Genomic DNA, 26,514 nt, shown 5'->3' on the forward strand with positions numbered 1-26,514 from the left:
AAGACTTGACTACATTCAAATATGTGTACCTACAGTATGGAATTGCCCCATAGTCTTTGGGTCTCAAGTATTGTTAACATATAATGTAATTGTCATAATGATGACCCTGAAGCATGAAGGAAAGGCATTTTTTTATAAAGCATTTTTTAAAAAATAAAACATCTAAAGGAGGAAGGGAAGTATATAATATCTTAAATTCCCATACCAAAAAGTTACAGTGCAAAAGCTTTGGCATTCAGGTAATACAATTTACTTTTAAATCTGTCAGATCCTGAACTAGAAATTTTGAGGATTAATTAGACAGTATGACTGTGATGTAGATTATTTTCTTAATATTATAGAGGAGTAAATTAGGATCAGAAAGTTCAACAGCTTATTTATGGAAATTTATTAAGAGAAAAACCATTGGTTAATTTTTTTTCTTTCATAGATAAAACCTGTGAGTTTTCCACTATGCTTGCATTAGGTTTGTTGGGAAATTTCTCCTAAAGCTTTCTTCCTTGTGAAGTCCTAAAACAGTTTAGGGTCTTTTGATATTACTGATTCTCAAAATGTTCTAATGAAAGGTTTCAGCCAGACATGCCAATATTGAATTATTAGGGTAGAGAATGAAAAAAAAAACTCTACTAAATAAGTTTTATTCTTTGATCAATTTATTACTCATTTGAATTGCTCTGATTTTCTTCATTTCACTGTTGTTACTAAAATTTAAAAATATTTCATTTAAGAAGTTTTAAGCATGCATATTTATTTATTTTTTTTTTGTGGTAGGGGAATCAAACTCAGGGTCTCCCATGCTCCATGCCTCTAGCTGGCATATCATGTTTTATTATAGCTTCTACTTCCAGAATTGTCTTTGATTGTTAATATTTTTATCATATCTCATTGTCCTGTGTCAAATTTTGTAGATCTAAACTTCATCAAGGATGGTGTATTACTCTTTGATCAGTAACAACTTTATGTGCTATTTTTAGCCACTGTCCATTTTCACATTACCAGTTATACAAATTATGAACTAGACAGAGCTAAATTTACAACAGTATAAATAAATCATCCAGCTTTATAATGTTTGTCATCTTTCTTGCTACCTTTATCCCCATCTCCAATCCCTGAGTTCCCACAAAATATTCTTTCCTCATAAAATACACATCACAGCATATTTTAATTAAATTTTTGGCCACCAAAAGATGAGGAATTTAGAGTAACAGCAGCTTTTACCCCAGTGCTTAGCAAAGGTTAGAGGCTTAGCACATAATAGAGGCTTAAAAAAGTAAAAACAATTTGCAGGTGTAGACAGACTAGTTGCCTTAAGACGCCAGGCAAACAAGATGTATCAAAACACTAAAAGATTGTCCTAAACCTGCATTATTTTTGGTAGCAAGGATGGAACCCAGGGCCCCATGCATGCTAGGCAAGCACTTTACCACTGAGCTACATCCCCATGCCACCTAAACCTGCTTTCTTGGATACACTTGTAAAGTTAAATTACCTCACCCTCAAAAAAGCATGACCTGTTCAAGGAAATCAAGATTGGTGCACATAATCCTGATTTTATGTGTGTGTTGGGGTGGGGGGTGGGGTGGGGGGGTGGATGTTAGTCCTTAATTCTGCCTCTTTCCCTTTAAGAGGAGTTGCTTTATTCAGTAATAACGTTATTTCAAATACCAAATGGTCTGCAACAACACCTCAAAAAAAGCCCAGGTCCCCGCGAAGGTGTCAGCTGGAAGAAAGGCAGAATTGAGTAAGTTCAAAAGCAACAGGCACCTTCCAGACACAGGAAGAAGGGCAGACAGAGAGGAAGCCACGCGCTATAGGCCCAGACACAGCCGTCGCATCCTCCTTGCGTCGCCATGGCAACGCGGCACCTGGCCGGCCAGGATTGGCCAGGCCCAGCGCGAGGGGCCTGCTGGGAGAGCATGTCCCCACCTCAGCTCAGCAGGTTTGAACTTGACGGGCCAGACGCGGGCTGTGTGGCCGTGGAGTGTTGCTTCTTCCCCTCCTGGCATCCTGTTCTCTGCGGACTGCAGTTCCGAGTCTGAGGCCTCCGTGGCCTCCTTCTCCGCCTTCATGACGGGTCCCTGGGGGCGGTGGCGACGTCTATCTGTTGGTCGCCACTGCCTCAGAGCTGCAGCAATTCCACCATGTCACTGTTGTCTCCCCTCAGCCACCACAGCTTCTCCTTTGACGATGAACATGGTGAAGGAGAGAATGAGGAAGATGTGGACGAAGATGCCCATGACGTAGAGACCGAGGTGTTGAGCCTAAGAGGAACAGAGTTACCGGGGCGCGCCAGGTAAACCTGAGGCTGCCCGACCTATACAACCGGTCCCAAGGTTTCTTGGACCCTTCCAAGTACCTTCAGCAAACCAAAACCATCTCCTGTCTTCCACCTTAGAGGCTGAGCAGGCGCCTGCATCCTTAAATGCAGCCCTTTCTGCAGAGAGTCCTGGGCCATTTCTTACAGATGACATGTTTTCTGATTCTTAGCTCTTTAATTGCTGCTATCTCAGTTTCCTTAAAAATGACCCGTATATAGTCTCAAACACACGAAACTGCTTCTATTTCAGGAGTTTTACGAATCCTCAGAAATCCAGATGGTGAACTGAAAAACTCTTGTCCATAATCTTAGTTCCAAAATGTGTTTTATGTAGTAGGTTGTAATAGTGTAAACAGCTGAAGCACAGATTTTAGTCCACGACAACATGCAGAGGCAGGGTTGTGTCTGATCTGAGGACAAACTTTCAGTGGAATAGTTATTGTTGTATCAAAGAATATTTGAAGCAAAGGGATTATTAAAAACCATCATAATGTTTATTTCTACAGTGATTCAGTCAGCAAACATCTATGTTTTGCCACATATTAGTTTAGGTACTGGGGATCATAAATAAAATATTCAAGATTTATTAAATTAAAGCCCAGCTCGGTCCACTCTTTTACATGTGATAAAACTGCATCATAGAACACAAATAAAAAGTCTGACTCAAAGGCATACACCAATTTATTAGCAGACCTGGGCCTAGTAGTGAGGTAAACTGATCAGGTTCCCTCTTATACAGCATGACTATTTTAGGGTGTATAGAAATAGAAGCAAAAGGCCTATCACTGTAATAATGTAGGTCTATTTTGGGGTAAACGTCATCTTCAGAAGCCAATTTACAAGTTTCTGATCATCAGACTATATAAGGAACAATACAGGAGATCTAAAAAATGCAGACCAGAGAACCCATACTTTATGTGTGAGTGAAAAGATGGCCCCTCTCTGTATAAGGAATGAATGAATGGAATGTGGAACCATCTGAAATGACCCATACATGGTTACAAAAGTTACTCTTTTAAAGATGAGTGGTATGTTGGTGGAAATGTAAACCAGGAAGAGTAACCATGCAGGCTGTCCAGGCTGCTTGAAAAAACAAGAAAGAGGCCATCTCATATTAACCCCATAGACTCAGTGGTAAGAGTTAGGGTTTTAGGAGACCATTTTCATCTATGTTTTATAGGGATTATTTAGGACTTAGTGGGTATTAGATATTTTTAAAATGAATTTTAAAGATGTGTGAAATACCTTCTGAACATAATTAACAGGACTAAACAAGGTGGACATAGTTTATCAGCCTGAGGAATAAATGACCATGAAAAACTGCAGCTCAACTACTGAGACCCTGCATTAGCTTCCACAAGCCAAAATGCTAATCAAATGGAACCTGTCAAGGGAGGAGCCAGACCTATCTATGTCTCACCCAAAGCCTGAATGAGCTAATAGGGCTAAGGCTGCCTAAGCACATTTCATTCCCCATGAGTCAAAAGAATGCTGAGGATGTGGGTCTAGAAAGATTGCAGAATTTGTTAGGTCTTGTGTGTGGCAAGTGTTAGATTTTTATTAGGTACTCAATAAATGTGTGTTGAATGAATTCCTGTTTCTCCTTCCTGGAGAATAGTTAGATACCATGATTATTTTCAAATGGTTCAGAAAAACTAGCACTTCTTTTCTTTTAGAAGATGACTGTGTTCCTTTAGTTGTTGTTCTGGATAGCTTGTATGGGATGAGATAAAGGAAGGCAGCCTGAGTCATAGCCCAGCCATTGTTTTGGGCTATCAGCATCCTCTGTAGAGTACAGAGAAACCAAGAGCTCTGGGATTTTATGCCTCTCTCTGCCCCTTACTAGCTACATCTGATTGTGGCATACTAGTAGAGTAAGGCTTCTTTGAGATAGACTCAGGCATTGGCTGCACATATCTATGTGCTCAGATTTGTGTGTGTGCTGGGCCTCATACATGCCAGGCAAGCATTATGCCACTCAGTTACACCCCAATCCCTCAAGATAATTTTCAGTACAAGTAGATTTATGCTTAAAAGAGGATTAACCTTCAAGTGTATTGGCTGGGATTGAGAAGATGATCAAAGATGACCTCAAGACAAGATGATGAAAAGTATTTTTCTGGAGTCTTTTATAATATGCTTTGGGCCTACTGCTTTTCTATTTAGTTCTTTTCTGTCTTTCATATAACTATATTTAGGAAAGTTATGCCTTAATAAGTTTCTTGTCATAAATAGCTAATTATGAAGCTTTTCTTTATTAGGAGTATATCTGTAGTTTATATGCTATACATTTTGAACACGTTTGCTAAAAATGTTAAGGCAGGAAGTATTTAAAGTGTTATCTAAAAAAAACTGATTTGACTAATTTCTTCTTTCAACAGTGTTTCATAATCTAGACCCTCAGTCAAGACATATTTGGTTTTCTTCCTTCCTTTTTTTTTCCAGTCCTGGGGATTGAATCTAAGGTGCTTTAATCTACAGCCTACTAATCTACAGCCCTAAACCTTTATATTTTTCCGCCTCAAACATACAATCCTCCTATCTCAGCCTCCTACATTGCTGAGATTATAGGTCTATGCTATCACAACCAGCCATGTTCTTATTTATTTATTTATTTATTTATTTATTCATTCATTCATTCATTCATGTACTTTTCTTTAAGGAACTCATGGCCGGTGGCAGAGGGAGACCAGTGACAGGAAGCTCAAGGCAGTTAATCCAGAAGTTTTTAGAAAGTTTCCCAGACAATATAGTATCAGAATAAATCTTGAAGGAAGAATAGGAGTTAGTTATAGTAATAATTATAATAAATGGCACAGCATGTACTTACTGAGGGTCCAGAACTATACTAAGTGCTTCACTTCTTCATGCAGCTACTACTGTCATCTCCATTTTACAGATGAGATCTCTTTTTTAGAGAAATTTTAATATGTGCAGAAACTAGGAAGAAGCAGATAGAGATTTTATCCCCAGGCTGTTTTACTCATGAAAGTAAGCTCTTAATCTGGCCATATGTGAAGGTAGAGGAAAGGCATTTCAGTTTTAGGCAAAAGCTGAAGAGTACAACACCATAGTGTATTTACCAACCCACAGAAGTTCAACATGACTGAAATGTAGAGTCTGGATCACCCATTTATGAAAAGAAAGGCAGGAGTCAATTTATGGATGTCAGGCTAAGGAGTTTGGATTTCATCCTGTGTGCAAATGGACCCTGAAGAACTTTGAGATGAGAAGTTACATGATAAAAGGATGCATTGGTAGGGGCAAATCTGGCAGCAGGTTTAGAGAATGATTTAAAAGGGAAGGCTAGGCACTGTTTATGTTTGGAGTGCTTGAAAGGTTTGAGAAGAGAATCACTTGAGAAAATTGAAGGATGTAGAACTGATATGACTAGTGATTGTATGGGCATGAGGGTAGGGGGAATCAGACATGGAGGGGTAACGGGTGGAGTCAGATCTGGATTTCTGGATTAGGTAACTGGGTGGATGGTGGTAACATTCATTTAGGATTATAAAAGGAGTAAAATTTTTCTTAGTGGGGAAGAAAGAGGGTGATGGATGCTGGAAAATGCTTAGAATTTTTTTTCAATGGACTGAGTTCAATATCCTGGAGCAGTCTATAAAATTGTTGGAAATAAATCTGGAACTTAAGATAGAGATCTGGCCCAGAATAGCTGATCCAGATATCACCAGCATGTAGTGATAGTTGAAGCTGAGAACAGATGAGGTCATAATGCAAGACTGAAAAGGAAAGATGTGCCTAAGAAATAATATATTAACAATGTCTCTTTTCCACTTAGAATACAAGTTCTGAAAAGACATGAATGGATGATTAAATAACATAACCCCCCCCAAAAAAAATTAGGGAAACTGAATCTATGAGGTATAAAAAGTGGTACAAAGCAGTTGTGAGGCAATTGTTTGTTAGAAGGAACAATGTTGAAGATACACATACCTGAGTCTATATAATAAACTTGCCCCTGGAGCTATGTTGGGTACTGAACAACCTTCCTATCTCTGAGTACTGTAAGTTTTCCATAAGTTTTGTGAGGCTTATGTATCCAGCCAAATCCTTCTGTTCTTTATTTACTCATATAGTTAATTTTCTGTGTACCCAGAAGAGTCAGACTGATAGAAGGTACAAAGTGGAGATGAAGACAATGATTAGAGATAACCAGATTGGAGAGTCTTGTATATTCTAAGAACTGGCAAAAGGTCATCAAACAAAATATTAAATGTTGAAGGAGAGAAGGGCCACAGCAGTTGTGGGTGTAGCTCAGTTGATACAGAGTATACTTAACATGAATGAGGCTCTGGCTTTGATTCCCAGCACTGAAAAAGAGAAGGGTATATTTTTTTTCTATAGCTTTCTATTTCAAAATAATTTCAAATTTAAAGAAAAAGAATATAAAAAACTTTTATATTCTTTTTCTTTAAATCCTTTACCCAGAATTCCTAATTATTAAATTATTTGCTTTTCATCATTCTCTCAGTATATATGTACACATTACTTTTTTTCTATTCTATATAGTGGAGGGAAAGGAAAAGGTCTGCCCCAGGATCTGATTAACATTATGTGTATATGTGTGTATGTGGTAGTGGAGCTGTAGATATAGTTCAGGAGCATGTCCAAGGCCCTGGGTTCAATGCCTGGTACCACACACACACACCTACAAAAGATTATGTGTACTAGTAGTAATTAGTGATTACTTGTATAGATAGAATTTTTATTAATAAAAAATAAAATTTTAGAAATAAATAATTTCCTCAAGTGACCTTGAGTTACATAGGTTGGGCTCAAGCTATTCCATTGGGTTTTTAAATAATTTGGTTTTTGAAGAGAGTGGCATAACTAAATGAGTAAAGTAATTCAAAATTAGATTTCCTTTTCCTGATTTTTCATTTTTTTTGCTTTATATAATTGATTCATATGTTTTTAAAATAACAGTATTGAAATTATGTTGTTAGATTTTGTTTTCATTGTATAGTTAAATGATTTTTGACTAGTAAGAGAAGTATTTCGTGTACAAGTTCTACAGTATCCTTTCTTTCATAACAGTAAAGTTGAATCAGAAGATAACCAAGAAGAACAGAAACAGGTCCACTTAGGAGAAAGCAGCCTGACACCATGGGAGGTGTGGTTTGTTGGCAAAGAAAAAGAAGAACATGACCGGCTGCAACAGAAAGCTCTAGAGGTACAAGTAGACAGTATTCTTTCTATATGACAGTGAGCTCACAGAGTAGAGTTGCTGTTGTAAATTAAAATGTTAATCTTATTGTTCCTGAAAACAATGTGTGTGCATTTATTTGTATTTGTTTACTATATTAATCTTAATAAATCTAATTGTAGAAGCAGTATATTTATTAGAAGTACATTTAGAAAATATAGCTAAATATAATTAAGAAAATGAAAAGCTCTTTTAATTTCACCACCTAATAATAATCTTTGTTAAAATTATGGAATATAGCCTTCTAAACTTTCTTCTATGTAAGTTTTTTAAAAAATAAAAGCAGTCATCTTAAGTATCCAAGAGGTTTGATTCCAAGACTTTCTTGGATTCCAAAATACTCAATGCTCAAGTCTTTCTATATAAAGGCATTTAACGTATATATCTCCCAATCTACTTTTAATCTTTTCTAATTACTTATATCACCTAATACAATGTGAACACTACCTAAGTAGTTATTATACTGAATTGCTCACAGCATAATGACAAGAAAACAATGTGTCCCTGCTCAGTATAGGCACAATTTTTTTGGCATATTTTCAATTTATGCTTGATTAAATCCATGGTTGCAGAACCCATGGATACAGAGGGCTGATTATATGTACAAATGTATATCTAGAGAGACATACAATAGAATTTTGCTCTTAGGTAAATTAAACTATATACTCAGGAAAAGTTCTAGGAAAGAAGAGAAAAATTGAAATAGTGACAGGAATCTATTCTACCTACCAAAGAGCATGTGCCCTGGCAAGTAAATAGATTTGTGTAACTTGCCATCACCTAAGCTCCCTATCCAGACTCACTCTCTGATTTCTTTTTATCACAGAAATGGTGAAAGATACTTCTTGTTTTTAGTGAAATAGTTTCAATCTTTTTAATCTGTTTTTTTTGCCTGTTATATTATTAATATGTTTCCATGTTATTTTAATTTTTTTTGTACTTTTTGGAGCTGCATTGGGGATCTAACCCAAGGCTTTGTGCTTGCTAGGAAAACATGTTACCACTGAGCTATATCCCAGCCCTCATTAAATATTTTTCAACATCACTATAAAATGATTGTTTATTATTGGCTGGGGATATAGCTCATTTGGTATAGTGCTTGCCTCTCATGCACAATGCTCTGGGTTCAATCCCTAGCACCACAAAAAAAGAAAAGCAAAGAAAAGAAAAAGATTGCTTATTATTAAAATATAATTAAAATGTATTAATGTGTATTAAAATATAGTAAACTGGTACACTATGGTTGGATATTTTAGTTTATTCTAGTCTGTTAGTAACCATGTTATTATAAAAAATCATGGGAACTAAAGCTTTGCACTTTCTTTGCCCTTTATGATCTTCCTTGAAATTTTTCATATTGGTTTTGAAATTAGTTGTTATTTTTGTGATGAGTTTATACCAGGTAGGCAATCATCTGTTCAGGAGACTTGGAATGATTCAAATGATTGTGTAAATTAGTATATTCTGGCATTTCCCTTTTACATGATACTTTGTATTCTAGAATACAAATTTATTCCTGGAAATGTACACTGTGAGAGTAGTATTTATTTCCTCTTAGCAAGCACAGGGCTTGAAAAAGACTTTGTGGTTTGGTTTCAGCCAGGCTTAATAAAAGCTCTAGTTCTAGTCTTTTTACTTGCTGGATGATCTTAGCCAATTTATTTAGATTTCATACTTCAGTTTCCCCATCTGGACAAGGTGGGAAAAATAGTACCTGTCATGGGATTTTTGTGAGGATTAAATGAAACAAAGTATAAAGATGGCTGATTTGGTTTTTTATTGGTATTGGCATTTCTATCATTGCTAGTTTTAGCCTTTGGGGAAGATTTTTTTAAATTTGTTTTCATAATTAATGTTTATTTTTGAGACCCCAGTCTCTTCCCATTACCTCAACTTTAGATTTTAACATTACTAGTTCTTTTAACATTACTAGTTCCAATGTTTAGTGTGGCTTTTATTTTTCCTGCTTCTTTTTTTTCTTAGACTGCTAGAGATCAAACCCAGAGCCCTGCACATGCTAGGCAAGGATTCTACCACTGTTCATCCATCCTTGGGTAGTGTTTTTGAAAAATATCTGTTCACAGTGAGAAATCTAATTTTTTCATGTTGAACATAACTATAAACCTATACATAGATGTATATACATATATATTTGAAAAAGTATCTTACTTTATTCAAAACATGGTATTCTTTTTTATGAAAGTCAATTATAATCTGTTAAATTGATTTTAGACTTACAACTTGGAAAACACTGGTAGAGTAAATTAGTGGTAAAGCACAGTTCATTTGTGTTTTTTTCTAGCTACTATAGAAGTCACTTGTAAGGAGAATCACTATCAGTAAAAGGGGGAGAATAATATTTACCTCTTATTGTTATTATGAGGTCTAAATGAATATCAGGATATGGCCTACTATATATAAAGAATTCAATACGAGTTAGTTATTACATATGAAAGTATATAATAACTACTCTGAAGATTTGTTTCAAGAACAGATTAAAATAATAAATATAAAGCCCTTACCACAACCATTAAGCATATCGCAGGGTGTAATTATTTGTATGTATTAAAGCCTTTTAATGTTTTGAGTAATTTGACATTTCTTATGGCAACTTCATTACTTAACTTTGAAGCAATTTAAGATATTTTTGAATGAACCTTGCCTGTTAGTTATGCCAAGGAATTGTACCTATCAACCATAACATACGCATCATATACTCAATGTTTTGTTAGCTTATTTTGAGCTATGATGGTCTTTATATTTTATTTCTTTTGAGTGAAAACTTTATTTATTTTTTTTCTTTTAAAGAATACTGCCTAAAACTATTATAGCTTTCTGCAGAAATAATATTTAACTTCTGTCATCCAGAAAGTGTAAATTGGAGGTACTTTCATTGGAAGTAGGATCAGTTTGCTTTGCAGGATATATGAGGGACATTTGGTGTTGGGGGACTGATGATATTGGTAGAAAACAATGCAGAATTAGAAGATGGCTTATCATCATAAATTTCAGCCAAAATCTATTTGGATTTTCATGCCTTTCTCTTTATTTCCTAAGTCCTGCTTTCCCTTATTTTTCTATTCCCTAATTTGCTTACAAACCATGTCATTAAAAGGACAGATTTTTGACCATAAGGAATTGTTTATTTCAGATCCTTATAAAAGCTAAGAAGCATGAAGGCGAGAGAAGTAACTTTGCCAAGGTTTCGGTTAGTAGCAGAGCTGGAACTGGTATTAAGTTCTTTAGATTTCCAATTTATGTGCTTTTTATTAAGAAACATTCTAGAAATAAATAGATCAGACTTAGTATTTGCTTTTTAACTTATTCTTGTTTTCTTATTTTCTTCCTTTAACATTTAAAGAAAATTTTTTTTCAGTACCACGCAGAGGTACTTAACCACTGAGTCACATCTCCAGTCCTTTTTTGTAGTTTATTTAGAAACAGGGTCTCACTAAATTACTGGGGGCCTCACTAAGTTGCTGATTGCTTTGAACTAGTAATCCTCCTGCCTCAGCCTCTCAAACTGCTGGGATTACTGGCAAGTGCCACCATGCCCCACTTAAAGGATAGTTGAATCAGTAAAAAGCTCATTTCATTCATGAATTTGTTTTCAGTAACAGACATTTAAATTTGTTTTAGACATCTCTGTGAGATTGAGTTAAAAAATTGTTTTAACCCTTTACAGTTACCCTATTAAAAATGTTATACATTTGTAATAATGTTGAAATGATAAACATGGTAAACACTGAAAATTAACATTGACATTATGCAAGCTAGCATATTGGTTTTGTAGGTTATTAAATATAGTTACATTTTTATTATTTAAAATAATTCTTTAATTCTTCTAAGTTCTCTGTGGTCTTTGGCTAATTCTAATTTTTAACATTTGACTTAACATTTTAATGTAATCTGTTCAAAATTATAAAAATTATTTATTTTGTGACTAGTCCAGGTACTTTTTTTCCTGTTATTTTTTAACCTCACCATTTAATCTTCAGCTATTTAATTTATCAGCCATTAAGGAAGGAATAGGGTAGGATATAGAGTTGGTGAAACTCAAAATTGTCAGTTTGTTTTTTGTTTTTGTTTTTGTTTTTGTTTTTGTTACCTTCAATAGTAAAAAATCATTTGAAAATAGGCAAAGTGTATTGAAATAATGATGCATGTTTAGGACCCTCTTTGGAGTTTTGTTTTCCATTACCAAATGTTTATTCTAAGGGAAAATAGCTATAATCCTGTTGAAATTCAGTGGTGTGCCAGAAGAACACACAGGGTCTTTTGGAAAGAAGACTCCTGCTGTATCCTGGAGGAGGCCTGCCTCAGTGGTGAATAGATGGAGCCATTCAGCATGGGAAATTCTAAGAGTAGCTAGCCTTGGAAGAGAGGGTAGTGTATGAGAATGTGATGTATATTCTGGGTAGCCAAATACTTAAATAGACATTATAAGAATACAGTACTATTCAGGTCAGTGGTAGCATTTTCTAGCTACTTTTGGATCTTTTATTTATTATCACCTATATCAACATTAACTAAAATTTGGTATTCATAAAATAGTAATGCAACATCTTAATTTTCCCCCTTTTGAGTTACTTGAAGACTGTTAAAAAGTATATAAATATAATCAATTATGCTTAATCATACACTTAAACTTTTTTTAAACAAAAATTTAGAACTGGTTTGGAAAATTTTGAATGTATAGTTGTCAGATTTATATCTAGCCTTTTACTATATGTAAATTTATACACATGTATATACACATACATACACACATGCGTATCAGCACACCCACACACACTCTGTGTTTTTCTCCTTTTACTTGTTTTCTGGCACAAGTCCAGAATGTCTTCCCCTTATAGGGTATATTGTCATAACCTTCTAGTCAATCTCCCTCAGAATAGTATTGATCATTTCAAACTCAGCCTTCAGTCTTAATAAGAGCTCTAAATCATCACTTTTGACTTTTATTCTTCATCATAGTGTTCAATTTACTGTCTTCAAAAAACCTCTTTCTATCTAAAGAGGAAATTAGTACCACACTTTAAATTAATCGTCATCCCCACCCACATCTTTCACTTCTTTTAAAGTCATCTTCTCTCACTATTTTAAGAAACTGCTCATTTCTGACTATCCTGGTTCAAACCATTTCTCTTTGTCTTCCCTTTTTGTTCTTTTCTCCAAACTCCTTTTTTTATACCCAGTAACTCACAGTGTAGCACTTTATTCTTTGGTATATATTGAAAAGATTAGATGAGAGACTTCTAAAATTTCATCTTTCTCTGTGTGTGTGTGTGTGTGTGTGTGTGTGTGTGTGTGTACATGCACAGTTCTTGTTAGATCAATAGCAGGCACTCAATTAGAGTGTATTGAGTGAGTAATGAAGGAATAACAGCTATGAGGTAGTGAAGAATCCTATCAAGGTGGATATTTGTTTTGTGGGATATGGTATTTCAAGGTTTGAAGATTTTCTAAGTGAGACAGGGCAACTATTTTCTTTGCAGTGGAATTTTAAGATCAGAAGTCATAGTAAACAAGTATCTTTTGATTAGTCATTCTAAAATGCAAAAAAATATGTTCTTGGTGTAAAGTTTTATCTTCATTTAAGACCCTGGAATTAACCTGAGAGTTGGAAAATTGCCCATGGAGGTAAGTATTTGGAGAGAAAGGAAAGATGGGAAGGAGAAAGGGAGAACAATGGAAGATTCATAAATGTATCTGATTATTAGTATCTAAGGAAGAAAGAAAACTAACCAGTAATTATGATTGTAGAGTCCTAGAGAAGTCTAGTTTGAATAGCTTTCTCAACTAAAGCCATAATTTAGTTGATGAGTGACAGAGTGGTAGCATTCAACTTGTAGTTTTATTTGGCCGTACCTTCCACATTCTTTCTTCTAAGGAAATGCCCAGACGTGTAGATTCTGGTGACAGCAAGACAGTTAAATAATCTGAGGTATGAATTTGGTTTTGTTTTATATCCCAGTAGCTATAAAATCTGTGAAGAAAACTGATTCTTTTTTTCTCTAAGGAAAACTGAATACCTTTTTTAGATTTCTTCTTGGGTGTAACTCTGATTTAAAATTTTAATTTAGGGATTACTTAATTCCTATTCTGTAGCTTCAGTAAGAATCTTGAACCTTTTTATAACTGTAAAAAAAAGTTGCAATTCTCTTGAGCCACTGCCAATAGCTTACAGTGGTGCCAAAATTTATGTATGGGAAAGTTGATTTCAATGAGGGTAATTTAGCTGAAATTTAGTCTAAGAAACTAGTGTTTTGCTGCCAAGCAATTATTTGCATTTCTAAAAAATGACTTATATTTTTACCAATGCTTTCTTTCATTGTAGACTAGTTACTTAAGTAAGTTATTATCAGTAGTGGTATATATTGTATAATGGAAACTATATTCTTGTTTAATTTGGTTAAGCTCAACCTTTTTTAAAATATGTGATTTGGGAACTTCCCTTAAACATTGCCTTTTGTTTAAATGAAATCCACAGGAATTAAATCAACAACTAGAAAAAAGAAAAAAATGGAAGAATGTGAAAAAAAAGATAATTGCTGAAGAAAAGCACAAGGAATGGGTTCAGAAAAAGAATGAACAGGTTAAAAGGAAAAAAATGCATACACAAATCCTAACATCTCTTTTCAAAGTCTTTCTTCCAATTAGTCCTTAGCTATATTTTTCTTATATTTCTCTTTGGTTCTTTCTCTTTTGGGGTTTTGCTTTTGTTTTTTACCCCTACCCTCATGAATATTTATCAAGTCTCTTGTCTTCTGCCCTTTGCCCTTTACTCTTCTTTTGTTTTTGGTACTAAGGATTGATCCCAGGCATGCTTTACCACTGAACTACATCTCTGCCCTTTTTATTTTGTTTTGAAACAGGGTCTCACTAAGCTGCTGAGACTGTCTCTAATTTGCCATCCTCCTGCCTTTGTCCCCTTGAGTCACTGGGATTAAAGGCATGCACTACAGAGCCTGGATGCCCTCTAATTTTATTCTTTTCTGTCCCTGTGAACTCTACTAGTGTCTGCCTGAATTCAGCAATTCTAAATATTTTAAAAATATTTTTAGTTGTATATGGACACAATATCTTTATTGTATTTATTTATTTTTATGTGGTGCTGAAGATGGAACCCAGCACCTCACATGTGCTAGGCAAGTGCTCTACCCCTGAGCTACAATGCCAGCCCCACCAAGTCTGAATCTTTAGACTTGAATTTTTTGAGTCTTGGATTTCTATCCATTAGATCATCAGGAAACTCCAAATGTGTACACCTAAAAAAAATACCTTTGCTCCATTCCTCTTCATAGACTTTTTCCTATTATTCCTTTATTTCTATTACTTCTACTGTGTCTTCAGCCACTTAATAATAATAATTATTATGTTGCTCCAAAACATCCCTTTCTTTACTATATATAATTGCTGCTTCTATTTTATTTTCTGAATGGTCTCATTACTTCCTTCAACTTTATTGTTTACTTCTCCACACTAGGATATAAGTTCTTATAAGATCAGGAATTTTGCTTCTTTTTTTCAGTTATCCAACAGCTTAGTCATTACCACACATTAGAGGTACCCAGGAATATTTGTTAAATGAATAAACCCTTCCTGTATGTCTCTGCAAGATTAATCTTTGCTGCATAGATCTGACTGTCATTCCTTATGTCTATTTTTTTTATGTTCCACACCTGTACTGTCTTCTGACTGAGATTTTACCAACTCTAGACTGACTGGTTAAAGTGTCTCCACTCTATTCCCTGAGCCAAAGTAGCATTTCAGCCATGTCTACCATCTGTTTTCTCTTTATTCTATGCTGATTCTTTTTACTGAGATTATTTAGGGAGCTCACACAAGATAATCACAGCCGCCCCCAATCTTCTTGGAGTATTAGTTTTACTGGAAATGTTTTGAGAGGAAAATGTTATATTTTTATAGTAAAGCAAACATAGGTATATAAAGAAGTAGACTGTAAGTTTTATTTTTATTTTATTTTTCAAAGTGTTCATGATCAAACCCAGGGCCTTGCATATACTAAGAGAGCACTAAATTTTTTACATTATTTTAAAGATACAAATAAATTTCCTAGAAATCTTGAGCTTTTGGCTGTACTTCCCAGGCCTCAAGAGTATGTATTCTTGAGAAATTTTGAGAATACTTATCTTTTTACTATTTTTTATTTCCTAATTTTTACATATGGTATTTTATCAGGATGGAATCTCATCATATCCTCTGTTCTACTTTTCAATTTGTCATCTAACTCAGATTACTTTCTATATACAGATTGGCTGTTCACATGTTAGAGATTCTTCCCTGTGAATCTTTGTTCAATTTATATTAACTTTAATAGCACTTTATCATATGGTGCTTTGTATTTTCTGTATGTTTTATAAAAAACGAAAAAAAATGGCTGTTTTGTATTATGTACATCCCTTTGCTTTCCTTGTAATTTTAAGATCCTTAAGATCAAGAATTCTTTTTTATATTATTTTTTATCCATTACAAGGTTTATAATCCTTTGTATATAGTAAGCTTTTGTTAATTGAATGAGTGAATGAATTTTCTTTTTTCTTTTTTTTTTTGCAGTGCTGGGGATCAAACCTAGGGTTTCACTCATGCTGGGTTTTACCACTGAGCTATATTCCTATTCTTCCTTTCAATTTTTGTTGTTGTTGTTGTTGTTGTTATTATTATTATTATTATTATTATTATTATTACTTTTTAATTTATGGTGCTAATTGAACCCATGGCCCTAAGCATGTTAGGCTAGCATGCAACCATTGAGCTATCCTTCATATCCCTACTTTCAATTTTAATACATTCTAATGTTGGATCACACATTAGAATTTTTTTAAAGGTCTTTATTTTGTTTATTAATTTTTATATGGTGCTGAGGATCGAACCCAGTGCCTCACATGTACAAGGCAAGTTCTCTGCCACTGAGCCACAACCCCAGCCTGATACATTAGAAATTTTAAAATAACTGGGCATAGTGGCACATGCCTGTTGACTCCAAGTACTTTAGAAGCTGAGATGGGAGAATCACAAAGTTGAGGCCAGTCTGGAGAATTTTCTGAGACCCTGACTCAAAATGAAATGAAAAAAGGTCTAGGATAGGGTGTAGCTCTGTGATAGACTGCTTATCTAGCATGCGTGAGGGCTTGAGTGGAATCCCTAATACTGCCCCCCAACCTCCATTTAAAAAAATACTCTGCTATCACTTTGTTTTATATTGTGATTCTGTATGTTTCAAATTGATTTTATTATTAAAATATAACTATGAATTTAGATAAATTCTCAAATTATAGGACAAAGATTTAAATTTTTAATTATAGCTTTTGTCCTTACCTATTGTTGAATGTGATGCCAAGTGATATTATTATGAGTATCAAATAATTTCAGTAAGTTGAAGATAACATAATCTTCATCATCCAGGCATTAGAAGAAGGAAATTGGTTAGAGAGGTGTCTGTGTGTGTGTGTGTGTGTGTGTGTGTGTGTGTGTATTATAACCATAAAAGTATTCAATCCTTACTTAGATTGTGTTTGTTTAGAAATCAATTACTATGGATTGTGTTTGTTTACTTCATCCCCAAAAGAGTACTTTGAATAAATGTCACAATCAAAATAAGTCTATATGACCACTACAAAATTTTGGTTGACACATTTTTGAAGTTTATATAAAAATAGTTCTCCATGTATGGTGTGCTCTCTCCTCAAGAAGCTTCTCTTACCTTCTAACTTCATTAAGCTAATTTTACCATGCCAATCAAACATAATCGTTGTTTTTTCTAAGAATGTAAGATGCTGCTGAGGAATATCTGATATATATTCACTGTTTTAGTTAGTGGTAGTAGACCTCATCCAATTATTTTTGAGGTAAAAATTCTTTTGGAGTAAGTGGCTTGCCATGACATAAATCACTAATTATTGAAAGCAAGATTCCATAAGGTAGAAAATGATTCAGATATGAACCCTGAAAAATTAATTTACCTATTCTGCAGCATTCTTGTGCATGTTAAAAAATAATTGATGCCTCCTTTTTTTTCTTAAAAACTATCAGATTTCTTATTCAGCCTTAGTTACATTTACTTGTATTTGTAAAGACTGCTCTCCTGGTTCTTCTCTTCCTGTCTGCCATCTAGCTTTCTGTTTACATTTCATGGTGTGTGGTCCTCTGCTGCCTACAGCTTCATTTTAGTTTTATCTTGGGCTGCTATTTTCTCTAAATCATTTTCACTGTGTTTTATCAAAAAAATCAGACAAAAGAATTTATGTACACATTAGTAAGATTGCTTTCTTCTAATATGACTGTAAATTGTGAAATTCTTTTAAAACAAATATCTTATCTCATTGAGTACACTTAATATTTGTGTTGCTATGCTAAATTATTTTCCAGATTAATGCTTTTACACATTAATACGAATTTTGAAAAAGACCTCTACTTTCAATGTTTTAAAAAGTTATTTAAAAATAAAATTGTTTTTAATTCTCAAAGCACACTGATATTTTATTTGAAAGACTTAATTCAAATCAACAAGGTGTATGATTGATAACACTGTTATCAGTGTATCATTCATGATTTCAACAAATGTTTACTTAGCTTTTTCTATGTGCCAAGTAGGCCCTATTAGAAGAATTAAAATAGAAAGTCAAAAACTTTAAGTATCCAGTTGTTAATTTCTTTTACTTGTAAGAAACAAAGGTTCTTTCAGGGCACCATTTTAGAAAAGAATGATTAATTATTGTCCTCTGTGATATAGAACCAGTGTGCTAGAAATTCCGAAACCACTTAATGGCAGACTGCTTTCTCAGTAGCAGTGACTATTCTGACTGCCTGCTGTGCAATAAAATACACCTATTTTAAGTTTATGAGTTTGACAGATGTGCATACCTGTATGATTAATAAGCACCACAGTCAAGAATACAAAATTTTCATCACTCCGGAAATTTCCCTTCACATCCAACCCCCATTCCCCTTCCCATAGCCAGCCACAGCTCCAAATATCTTGGTAATCTTTCTATTCTGTACATAAGATTGTACTGTCTATACTTTCTTAAAAGCAGAATGAAAGAATGTGTTGGACTTCTTTGTGTTGGACTTTTTTTGTTTTTAAATATATCCTGATATTTCATATATTGTTGATTCATTTTTATTGATGAGTAGTCTCCCATGGAATAGCACAAATTGTTTATCCATTCACTAGTTGATGGTCAGTGGATTGTTTTCCATTAGGAGATATTATGAATAAAATTCCATGACCATTTATATACAAGTCTTTTTTGGACATTTGTTTTCATTTGTTTTGGGTAAATGTTTAGGAGCTGAATTGCTGGGCTATGTGGTAAGAATGTGTTTATGAGAAATAGCCAAAGTATTTTCTCAGGTGCTTATACCAATATATATTCCCATGACTATTTATAAAAGTTCCAGATATTTTACATCTTTGGCAAACCTTATAATGTCAGTCTTTCATTTTTGTTCTTCCAGTGTATGTGTAGTATATGCCATTGTTTTAATATTCATTTCCATGAGATCTAATGCTGTTTCACATCTTTTTATAAGCTCATTGTATTAGTCTTTCAGGGATGCCATAACCAAATACCACAGACTTTGGTGGTTTAAACAACAGAAAATTTTCTCACATCCCAGTGTCTGCAGGTTTGGACTCTATTTAGGCCTCTGGCCTGCAGATGGCTTGTCTTCTGGCTTTTTCTCTGTGCACACATATCTTTGGTGTATTTTCCTCTTTAAAGGACTTCAGTCTTATTGGATTAAGACCTCATTTAAGTTTGATTTACTCTTGGAAGGTTTTATCTCCTCACACTGGGAGATAGGCCTTCAACATAGGAGGTGAAGGGACATAATTTAGTTTATTATACTTGTTGACCATGGTAGGCAGCATTCTACAACTGAGCTACATTTGTTGTTAGCTTCTTTTGGACTTGTTTTGTGTCAGTTTAAGTCTTTTGCCCATTTTTTTGAAGGGGTTACATGACTTCTTATTAAGATATAAGAATTTGTAAGAATTCACGGTTGAGTAAAACTTAGTGGCAGAGAGCATGCTTAGCAGGCTCTGGGTTCAGTCCTCAACAAGTCTCCTTTCTCCGTCAAAAGACATGTAGGAATTATTCTTTCTTTTCTTTTCTTTCTATCTTTCTTTCTTTCTTTTTTTGAGATGGGGATCTTGGTGACATCACTTTTTTACCCCAGTTGACCTCAAATTCCTGGGCTTGTCAGGTGATCCTCTTGTCTGAGTCTCCCAAGTAGCTGGGAATATAGGTACATGTGACACTGGGTGAATTTTGTACATTTCTCTTCAATTTTTCTTTTCTTTTTTTAATGTGGTGCTGGAGATTGAACTCAGGGCCTCACTCAGGCTACTCTAGCACCTATCAATGAGCTAATCCCCAGTCTTTGAGTTCTTTATATATTCAGACCACAAGTCCAATGTCAGATAAATGCATTGCAAATTTTTTCTCCCATTTATTTTTTTCTTCCTTTTTTTGCCAAGGACTAAATCCAGGGATGTTTAACTACTGAGTCACATCTCCAGCCAGTTTTTTTTTTTATTTTTTGTTTTGAGACAGTTTCTTACTAAGTGGTGTAGGAGGGCCTTGCTAAGTTGCTGAGGCTGACTTTGAAATTGAAATCCTCCTGCCTCAGTCTGCTGAGTCATTGGGATTACAGGTGTGTGCCATCACTCATGGCCCATTTAATTTTTCTAAATACTATGTTTTAAAGAGCAAAATGATCTTCCTTCCTTCCTTCCTTTCTTCCTTCCTTCCTTCCTTCCTTCCTTCCCTCCTTCCTTCCCTGGGGATTTAACCCATGTAGTCTTTACCACTTAGATATATCCCCATCCTTTTTTTTTGAGACACAATCTTGCTAAATTGTGTAGGGCCTCCCTAAGTTGCTGAGGCTGGCCTTGAACTTGTGATCCTCCTGCTTCAACCTCCCTATTCACTGGGATTATAGGCATGCACCTCTGTGCCCAACTTAAAGAATACAAGTTTTAAATTTTGACAATATTCCATATTTCAATTTTTTCCTTTTATGGTTATGGTTTGTATGTCTTTATTTAAGAAACATGGTGTAATTCAAGAGTATAAAATATTTATTGTTTTCTTCTAGAAGTTATAACTTCAGCTTTACCTGTATGTTTATTTTGAGTTCATTTTAATATCTTGTTGAGTTAAAGGTTGGGGTTCATTCATTTGCATACATATATTCAATTGTTCCACTGTTAATTGAATAGATAATCCTTTCCCTTTCAAATTACCTTGGCACTTTGTTTAAAATCAATTGAACACACACACAGACACAAACACACACACACTCACACACACACACACATAGATCTATTTCTGAATTCTATTCTCTTCTATTGATTTTATATCCTGTGTCAGCAGTAATAACTTATTACTACACCTCTATAATTATTGAACTTATAGTTTTTAAAAAATAGACATATAAATCAACTTTTGTCTTCTTTTCCAAACTTATTTTAGTTCCTTTGCACCTTTCTATATGTAATTCAGCATCTGATTATCAGATTTGCTAATTATGCCTGCTTGAATAGTGCCTGGCACTATTGGGATTTTGTTAAATGTGTAGTTCGTTTTGGAGAAAATGGCTTTTAGTAATATCAAGTTTAAAATTTATGAATATGTTTTTTTCCATTTATTTGTCTTATTTCTCCTCAGTTTTATTTAGTTTTTGATGGTATTATGCCTCATTTGTACATGTATTTCTAATTATTTCACATTTTGGGCTATAGAGCAGTTATCTTGCCTTGTTTCTGATATTATCTTGAATCATAAAATTAATTTGTGTAGTCATTTGGTATTATTTCTTTCTTAAATGTACATTGCAAACTACCAATGGAGCTATCAAAAGCTAGAGTACTTTGTGGTAAATTTTTAAATTTTGATTTTTTTTTATAATAAATGGTTATCCAGATACTATTTCTTCTTAAATTAATTTTGAGAAGTAGTATGTTTTAAAAAGTTTTGACATTTCGCTTTGGTTTAAATTTTTTGGCATAACATTATTTTTAGCATTCCTCCATTTTGAAGTCTTTGTGGTCTATAGTGATCTACTACTTACTGTGTGATCTTAGACAAATTACTTACCCTCTTGTGCCTTCCTTTCCTCCTTTGTAAATAGGATAATAATAGTACCTACCTCATACTGGGATTGTAAGAATTAACTGATGGTCCATATGTATAATAAAGTACATAGAGTAGTGCGAGGTATAGATACCAATGAAGTGTTAGTTTCTGTCATTAAAAACATTGTAGGGACTGGATGATTTCTTGTTGGTGAGGTTAGGCAGGAGAGTCATAAATCACACAGATTAAGAGAGATATATTCCAAGACCATTTTCAGTTTGTAGATTTTCTGTCAGTGAGGAGTAATTAAAACCCATTATTGTTCCATTGGCTTTTGAGGTTTTGTTATGAAAGGATTCCTTTTCACAACTATTGACTGCAGAGCAAGAAAGATATAAATCAACTTGAGGAATGGTACAAGCCCTGATTTTCAAGACTTGCTTGTGCTGCTCAGCACTGAACAGGACATGTATTATATGTAACTGATGTTTATTAATTAGGTGTTAATTTATAATACAGTATTTTACAAGATACTTTCAGGGAAGGAATTTCTCTTTTGGGATCATCTCTCTTTGCTCCATGAAAACTTACATGTATATATATATTTATATATATATATACATATATACATATTTGTATTCCATATTCCTTTTATACCTTTCAGGTTAATTTCTAAAAGTTTGATAAAGAGAAATCTCCATGTCATTATTTATTTAAAATTTAACTACAGGTGGTAGGTTATCATTTGAGTAAGGAGAAGAAAAGCATTGAGTTATATTTTATGTCAAAAATTATTTTTTTTTCTGAAAAGGGCCAGATCTTAAACATCTCAGGTTTTCTGCTCATGCAGTCTCTATGGCAACTATTCAACTTTGCTATTGTAGAATAAAAGAAACCATATGCAAATATATAAGCAAAATTAGTTGGCCGTACTTACATAGAATGTTGTTTACAAATACAGATGGCCTGTGGGCCGAATTTGACATTTAGCCTTGTTTGCAAATCTCTGATCTCTATAAAACAGTATACCTAAATATTTGCCCAATTATGTTCTTATATGCAATCTTCAGCAGGCATTATTCATTTAAATTCTATAACACACTTTTGGTGAATACTTATCCAAGTATTTGTATTGACAAATTGTCTATCTAGGAAATGTGCATATATATGAGGGTAAACATCCATTAAAAATACTAGGATTCAGCAGTCTAACAGATAGAAATATTTATTCACTTATTTATTTAAAGAATATTTATTGAGAACCTGTTATTTACTCAGTACTATCCCAGTTGCAGGTATATGTTGGTGAGCAAGATCTTTGTCAGTGTCCTAATGAAACTTACAGCCAAGCAGTAACTATCTGTTATTGACATTGAACAGGTAATTGCAGTATGTTATATATTCTCATAAACCGCATTGTGCCAACCACTGTTACACCACTTATTTTAAGAATAATAGAAGTTTAGAAAATTATTTCATATAACAATCCTTCCTTATGTGAGAATAATTACAGGTATTTCAATTAAAATTTCTATTTTTATTTAAGAAAAGGAAAGAAAGAGAACAAAAAATGAATAAAGAAATGGAGAAGAAAGCAGCAAAAGAACTAGAGAAAGAACATTTGCAAGAAAAAGCAAAAAAAAAATATCAAGAATGTTTAAAGAAAAAAATTGCTGAAGAATGTGAGAAGAAGAAGAAAGAAAAGGTATTTTTATTAAAGTATCCAGTTAGAATATGTTTTTGGTGTTCATAGGTGCCAACTATATTTTAGAAAAAGTATAAGATTAGAAAATTGACCGTATCATAGCATAAAGATATGAAACTATCCTTACTTATATTATGCTGTCTTTAAGCTTCAAAATGAATATGTATTTTTGGTTTCCTTACATTGAGTAATTTCAATAAGCTTATATATTTTTCAGTCATATTCAAAATTGTTGTTAGTTGTTTTAAATATTTTTTCAATATACTTTTATCTAGTCATATTACTGTATAATAAATTACTTTAAAAAGAAGGTGGATTCCTTTTTCTTGGGTTTGATATCTTATTGTTTAGAGGAAGACACATTAATATCACATCCCTGATCATGTTCAATTTTACTCCCAAATTACAGAAATATAATTCAATATTATGGCCAGTAAGCCATTGAGAGAGGAAACAGCTGGGAGAAAAGACTCAGTAGAATTTGAATGGAAAGTTTAGTTATAGAATATCCTTGGGAATGCTTTGGTCTTGTCATTTTAAGGAAAAAGAAAAACAATGGCAAGCTGAATTGCAAGAGAAAAAGGAAATAGCAGATAAAAGTTTAAGGAATGGTTGGAAAATGCAAAAAGTAAACCTTGTCCAGCTGTAAAGAGCTATGGGTATGCCAATGGAAAACTTACAGGTTAGTTTTAATGTTATGTGGCTTACGTAAGTATGGTTTGCAAAAGCAAATTTTATACATTTTGTTTCTTTTTCACAGAAATAGAAACATAAAATTTATTTTTCTTTCAAATTACTATCTTTTAGAAAATTATACTATGTTGGTAGGAATTTATTCATTCTCCATAAATGATATATAGAGGTAATGGTTGTAGAACTTCAAACTTACACTTTTAAGCAATGATTTCTAACATTTGGAAATAAGTTAAATTCTCAGGAATGGAATTGTAGTTCAGTCACAGAGAATGTTCTTAGCATGCATACAGCCCTGCGTTCAATTGTTAGCATCCCTGGTAGTGCTCTCACATTCTTGGATGAAAAAGCCTTACTCAGGATGTTTTTAATGGTTCATCTTGCCTACCCTTTTTCTAACCTCTCTAAGGCAGAGCTTCCAGTGTCTTTGGCACATTATTTTTACAGGGTGGGTTATAAATAGCACATGATCAAACAAAACCAATTGGCCTTTAGGCTTGGTCTGATGATAAATGGCATTGCATATTTTTCGTTGTGTTTTATGTTGAAAGCTCATACCTTGATGACAGCTGCCTTCACTTGTTTAAATGATTTATTTTTAAAAATACTCCCATTCTCTTTTGTTCACACAGTGGAACATATTCCAGACTTTGTTTTGACCATCTTGGTGAAGTGTGTGTTGACATATTATGCAGTCAAAGTGGGCTGCCAGGGTCTGAAAGAAACATTCCTTCTGTCAGGATTAGACCTCTCTTATATGTCATAGAGTTCATCCATTGTATCCATTAGTCCATTTTAGCTACTGAGGATGGCTTCTTTGTTCTCCTTCTCCTCCTCCTCCTACCCCAACCTTCCTCCCTGCCACCCTCCCTTTCTTTCTTTCTCTCTTGCTTAAAAAAAGGGCAATAAGCAATGATTTTGACCTACTGATTAGATAGAAAAGCTAAGACTTTAGGTGGGAATATACATATTGACTAGAAATTAATTGCTAAAACAATGGACTATTTTATTAAATTACTTTGCTTTTTGAATGAGTTTAATTATTTTTTATTTGATTGGTTCTCTTTAGTCATACATGCTTGTAGAATTCATTTTGATATAACTAAACAAATATGGGACATACCATTCTTATGGATGTACATAATGGTGCAATTATATACATCATATGAAAATTATTTTAAATTCATTTCACTCTATTTTTTTCCTATCCCCATCCCTTCCCTTCATTCTAATAAGCAACATATTTGGCTGCATGCTGTACTTCTGTTAAGTCTTTATTCTTTATCCTATCATTTTTATAAATTATGAAATAAAGGAATCTGTGTGCCTATTATGACCAAAGGATTTGAAGATAATTTACAGAATGTTCTTCCTTCACATAGTTATTATTGTCAGGCATCACAATTTTTAAACAGTATGTTCATCAAAAGATGCTCTCTCTAATTAGTAATAAAATTTCACTGATTCTGTGAAATCTTATTAACTTGAATAATAATAAATCAAAATTCCCTTGTTCTAAAAAATCTGATTCACTTTAACTGTATAAGCAAAATAAATTTTCTGTAAATTTTAGTCTCTGACAAGGGAAAACTAGTTCACAAATAAGTCATTTCCTAGACAGGGTTAAGAAAATGAAGGTTTTATTCAATATTATGGTTCTGAAATTAATTCCATATTAAAAACTTTGCAGGTGTTATTATTTGCATTGATTTTAACAATATTATTTGGGTTCTCAGCATTATTTTTTGTATATGTTTTAACTATTTTTTGGCTTCTCAGAATTATCTTTTACTACATTGCTATATTTGAAAGTGTTAGATTTTTAAAAGTATTCAGATTAGCTTGGTGTGTCAGTGATAGTTCGCCTTTTTGACAGTTTAATATTTTCTAGGAATTTTAAAATAAGTAATTATTGTCAAGAAGTTTAGTTGTTTTGTTTTGTTCTGATTTTTCAGTGATTGTAGGTTTTTACAGTGGAACTTCCTATCCAGAACCAGCCTTTTGTAATTCAATTCCATGGAAACCAATTCATATGCCACCTCCCAAAGAAGCTAAGGATCTATCAGGAAAGAAAAATACAAGACCTGTGATAGGTCAGCCACACAGGTAATCTCTGGTAATTCATAAAGCCAGAAGCAATCTCTGCCTGGGAACTCTGTGCAAAATGGAAAGATAGTATATGTGGAAAATACTATGCTTTTACCTAAAGCTACTTAATTTTGAAATCAAAAAGATTTTTTACCTATCAATCAGCAAGTTAGTACTTGATGTGATTATTTTTGTATTTTATATAGAGTCTAAATGATTAATTGAGAAAGGTATTTTTTACATTTTGGTTTTTCTTCTAAGATTGATCTTGGCATATTGTTTTGCATGATAAATCTAACAATTTTGCTTATGTTTAGCTTATATTAAAACCACACTGTAATACCCATAAAACCAAAAATTTTTCCTATATTATTTC

The 26,514-nt window shown here is 33.6% G+C and overlaps 1 pseudogene; it reads left to right on the forward strand.

Moving 5' to 3' along the window:
- Positions 1 to 1,850: 1,850 nt before the first annotated feature.
- Positions 1,851 to 26,226, forward strand: LOC143640495 (coiled-coil domain-containing protein 34-like; annotated as a pseudogene).
- The last annotated feature ends 288 nt before the right edge of the window (positions 26,227 to 26,514 follow it).

The sequence above is a fragment of the Callospermophilus lateralis genome, unplaced genomic scaffold (assembly GCF_048772815.1).
Source record: "Callospermophilus lateralis isolate mCalLat2 unplaced genomic scaffold, mCalLat2.hap1 Scaffold_312, whole genome shotgun sequence".
NCBI classification, from domain to species: domain Eukaryota; kingdom Metazoa; phylum Chordata; class Mammalia; order Rodentia; family Sciuridae; genus Callospermophilus; species Callospermophilus lateralis.